Genomic DNA, 4,580 nt, shown 5'->3' on the forward strand with positions numbered 1-4,580 from the left:
TTTAAGGGTAATAAGATAATGAGATTTGTGACTCAAAACAATACCACAAGTCTTCAGATTTATGCTTCTTTTCTTTTAGGCAATCCAAGGGGTGGGGATCAACTTAATTGATACCCATTGTCTTGCATGATATATAATTATATATGTATATATAGTCATTACTTTAACTTTTCTGTTTCCTCTTTTTTGTTTTCCTTTCTTTTCTTGGTCATATTGACTTCATTTAAAATGCTTTTCGACAGAACCTTTTATCTCTTACACTAGTAAATTTATTCGTATTTCGCGCGGTTATAAAAGTTCTTATTAAATATATGACATAATTTTTAAAATTTTGGATATTTAAAAAAATTCTAACACTTAGAGTTTTTCTCTCTTAATTTTTAAATTCTTAATCTTATAGAGATACTTATTTTTGTATAATCTATGATTGCTAAACTTTAATTGCAAATCCTCATGTGGTAAACTGTTTCAATAATCATTGGTTAAAATCTATTCATTACCGAGAACACAATACTGACCAAATAATAAAAGTTGATGAACATCTCGTTTCAATAATTCACATAGTGTACCTCTCATTATTTTTACCACAGAAAACTTTCTTGACCCTTCCAACCTTTTGCTACTTTAGTTAGCTAGCCTTCAATGAATTAATAAGATATTAGTAGTATTCACCGGTTAAAAGGAGCATCAATTAAAACGAATTGGAAAATAAGTATTAAAATCAAATACAGTCAATTTATTTTCCAGATATGTCCAAGAGAAAACAAATCCAGACATGTCCCTTCCTTAGTTCCATGTCCCAACAAAATATAAGAACCAATAACTTTTTGTGAAAGTTTTCACTGAGTTGCTCAGGATTCAATCTTATTAATTTGTGGAACACAACTTGATGTGAATAAAAATTTGTATGAAAATAACATCTAAACAATGAAAGGGTAGTTTGAATTAAAAAATTTAATATACATGAAAAATAAGAATTTTTTCTATCTGAAAACATTACTAAATTATTTTTGAGTATGTCGAATTAGTGCATACTGCACATTAATAGGGAGAACATAAGTTTGTTTTGGGTTGGCACAGATGGCCTGCTCCAGAAAATAAACATTGCATCATATAGTCATCCTTTGTAAATATTCTCTCAGTGTCTAATCAACTTTTATGACTATATCAAATAAATTGGAATTCATCCTCTGTTTTCTTTTTTGTTTAAGTTGAATTGATGCACCTTGATTCGTTTTCTTCATCCTATTATTTCAATTTCAATTTTGCTGTTCTTCTTTCATCCATATATATATATATATATATATATATATATATATATATATATATATTTGTTGTTGTTGTTACTAGTCATAAAAAGTTAAAGTTATATAAGTAAAATACGCATAAACGTAAAAGGATGAATCCATCATCGTCTATTCAATGTTTTCCAGAGAACAATGTGTCTATGGAGACCGTCTCCAACAAATTTGAAAAGGAAAATGAAAAACACAAAATAAGAAAGAAGAACAATAGAAATTGTACATGCTCCCGTCTTCCCCGGAGGTCAAGCTGTGATTTTGTCTGTTATAACTTCAATGGACAACGGTGTTCAAGATATTTGAATATAAAGGATTGTTACGGGCTATGTACGACATGCATCCCCTATTTCAGCCTCTCTACATCAACATTATGGTACGACATAATTTAGTCAGAATAATGAACATAGTAAAAGCTAGTATAAAAATATAGAGAAACACACAACTGATTTATCATCTTGGTCATTATTGCCGGTACATATAGTCAAGATCCAAGGGATGAAAGGAAGAATAATAGAAGAGAAGTATAGAAATATTGTTAGGAAGACATACTTGAGAATAACAACATTCCTAACTCTCATGATTTGTAGAAAATTCCGAGTTTTTGCGTGTGAACTTCAAGTTTCCTTCATACATTTTCCTGTCGACATGTGGGTACTTCAAATATGTAGGCAAGCAGCCTGATTCCTAGTCCTCCAAAAAGTGAGGAGATGAAAAGAAGTTGGTGGTTGTTCTAAAGGGGCGGAAGGGATTATAAAACATTACGGAATAAGAATTAAAGTGGTGGCAATGGATCTGCAACCGTTACAAAAAGTGAGTAAGGCGTGTACTAAGACTTTAAAGGCGTGTCTTTTCTATTTTTATTCTTCTTAATATAGTAGATAAATAAGCTAAATGAGGAAAAGGATAAATATGATTGTTGGCCAATGAGAGGTGCCAACTCATCTCTTATTGGCCTCTATCTCCTCTCTGTCTCGGGCAAATATGCCCTCCACTCTCCTGGCAATGCTCACTGCCTGCTAATAAGTGATGTCCATCTCCAACTCCCTGGCCATCCTGGTTCGAATACTGGGGTGGAGTCCCTCAATGAAGCGACGAACCCTCTCTCTGACTGTAGCAACCAGAGCCGGTGCATGGCGAGCTAACTCACTGAAACGGACTGCATACTCCGACACAGTCATAACACCCTGACGCAGCTGCTCAAACTCTGCGCGCCAAGCGTCCCTGAGGCTCTGAGGAACATACTCACGCAAGAACATCTCTAAACACTGAGTCCAAGTGAGTGAGACTGCCTCATCCGAACTACTCAACTCATAGGCACGCCACCACTAATATGCTGCTCCCCTCAGCTGGAAAGCGGTGAAAGAAACCCCACTCGTCTCCACAATGCCCATAGTGCGGAGAATGCGATGACACTCCTCAAGAAAACCCAGAGCATTATCTGAAACTAGTCCGCTGAAAGTAGGTGGGTGGAACTTCTTGTACCTCTCAAGTCTGAGCTGCTCTGCCTCAAAAGCAGCTACCCTGATCTCATGCTGAACCGGAGCCACTGGGGGCATAGGAATATACTTTGGGGCCTGATCAACCTGGACCCTCTACTCAGGAGTGCGGGCTGTGGGAGTCTGTGCCCCTCCCCCGGCCTGAGATGTAGCGGGAGCTATCGGAAATAGTCCAGCCTGAGCAAGAGTGCTGAACATGCTCAAGAACTGAGCTAAAGTCTCCTTGAGGGCTGGAGTAGAAATAGGGATCTCCGGTCCTGGCGCTCCAGCTAGAGCTGCTGGGGGCTCCGTTGACACAGCTCTCGCAGGTGCTCGGGCTGCACCACGTGGTCGTCCTCTACCCCGATCCCGGCCTCTGGTGGCTCTGACAGGGGACTCGGGTGCGTGATCGTCGGTCCTCCCGGTACGGGTCCTCACCATCTGTGAGAAAGAATAGAATATAATCTTTTTTTGATGTCAATAACTCACACGACAAGGAAATCAAAGAAGTACGATTGTTCTTAATAGTTACATAGCCTCCTGAAGATAAGTACGGACGTCTCCACACCGATCCACGAGACTCTAATAAACTGGCTTGTGACTTGCGACTCCTATGAACCTAGTGCTCTGGTACCAACTTGTCATGACCCAAATTTAACCCTCCGTAAGGTGTCATGATGACACCTAGTCTTTACGACTAGGTAAGCCTAATATAACGTAAAATATAAATAAAACACAATATTTTAAAGATAAATAACATAATGTGAATAGTCAAGAGTAGTACTACTCCGCATATACAAAATAATTTTCCAAGACCCGGAATATCACTAAGTCTCAAGCTGCTATAATCTATGTAGCTCTATACAAAAAAGTCTGAAGATAATAAAGAAAGTCTCTAGGCGAGGGTGTAGAAGAGAACTCCGAGGGTCTGCGGACGCAAGTAGAAGTACCTTGAAGTCTCCTAGAATCAGTAGCACGCACTAACCCCGAGGCTGATAGCTCCCACCTAGATCTCCACACGAAAACATGTGCAGGAAAGGGCATGAGTACACCACAATGGTACCCAGTAAGTGACAAGCCTAACCTCGGTCGAGTAGTGACGAGGTCAGGTCAAGGCCATATCAGAGTAAATATAATAAATTAAACAGTAAAAGATATAAGTAAAATTTACGGTAACACAGTTAAAGAAATTCTCGAAAATTTAACAGTTAAGGGAGCCCTCGACTCAAAACAAGGCAAACACAGTGAGGAATCTCCCGGGATACCGTCCCGTAGTTCCAAATGAATATGCAGTACAGGGGGATCTCCCGGAATACATCCGTAGTCCCAAAGTAAATATGCAGTGCTGGAGGATCTCCCGGAATACGTCCGTAGTCCTAAAGTAAATATGCAGTGTTGGGGGATTTCCCGAAATACATCTGTAGTCCCAAAGTAAATATGCAGTATATGGGGGATTTTCCGGAATACGTCCGTAGTTCCAATTTAAATATGCAACGCAAGATGAAATGGCAGGTATGGCATCGAGTTATACAGTTTATACTAGACACAGATAAGGAAAATAGGGACTTAACTAAGCATGGCGCACAAAATGTCAATTAGGCAGTTAAATACGTAAGCATGCATCTCAAATCCAAGTTTAACAATTAAACGTATCAGTGCAATTTAATAAGGAAAAACAGTTTATGATTTAGAAAGGAAAAATGGGATTTTTGCAATAATAACATGTGTACGTACTCATCACCTCACGTATACGGCGCCCACACATCAATTAATATCAAACATCCTAAGGGAAAGTCCCCAACAC

At 38.6% G+C, this 4,580-nt stretch overlaps 1 long non-coding RNA gene across 1 annotated transcript; it reads right to left on the minus strand.

Moving 5' to 3' along the window:
* Positions 1 to 1,388: 1,388 nt before the first annotated feature.
* LOC142164396 (uncharacterized) lies at positions 1,389 to 2,086 on the minus strand. The gene is made up of 2 exons (XR_012695170.1): positions 1,851 to 2,086; positions 1,389 to 1,658 (listed from the first exon to the last, which is right to left on the minus strand). It is a non-coding gene; the product is annotated as an uncharacterized LOC142164396 (long non-coding RNA).
* Positions 2,087 to 4,580: the final 2,494 nt, after the last annotated feature.

This window comes from Nicotiana tabacum, chromosome 9 (assembly GCF_000715075.1).
Source record: "Nicotiana tabacum cultivar K326 chromosome 9, ASM71507v2, whole genome shotgun sequence".
Classification (NCBI taxonomy): Eukaryota; Viridiplantae; Streptophyta; class Magnoliopsida; order Solanales; family Solanaceae; genus Nicotiana; species Nicotiana tabacum.